Genomic DNA, 407 nt, shown 5'->3' on the forward strand with positions numbered 1-407 from the left:
TTTTTACCTTCTTGATATTTCTATCTACATTGTTTATATGTATTTATAAAATTAAATATATTTTTTAAAGGAACGCTGCAGGGACATTGTTCCAAACATCTTGCAGAACTAACCACAGATCTTCTGTGGATGTAGGCGTGTGCAAATCCTTTTCTCCATGTTATCACTCAGACTCAGACTCTGATGCTGACATCCGGATTCTGAAGGGCCATATCATCCCTTCCAAAACCTTTGTTCTTTTTCACACTGAAGATACTAGGTTATGCAAAGTTCTAGAATGCAAATCATCAAGATCTGCTGCTGGCAGCTCCCTTTGCAATTGCTGACCAAGGATGTCCCAGTTTCTTGATTGAATACAAGTCAAAAGAGACGCTGCAGGCCATAATAGCACGTTTATGCCAATTTCA

The sequence above is a fragment of the Phyllobates terribilis genome, unplaced genomic scaffold (assembly GCF_046119375.1).
Source record: "Phyllobates terribilis strain yellow unplaced genomic scaffold, ASM4611937v1 Scaffold_5__5_contigs__length_657084704, whole genome shotgun sequence".
NCBI classification, from domain to species: Eukaryota; Metazoa; Chordata; class Amphibia; order Anura; family Dendrobatidae; genus Phyllobates; species Phyllobates terribilis.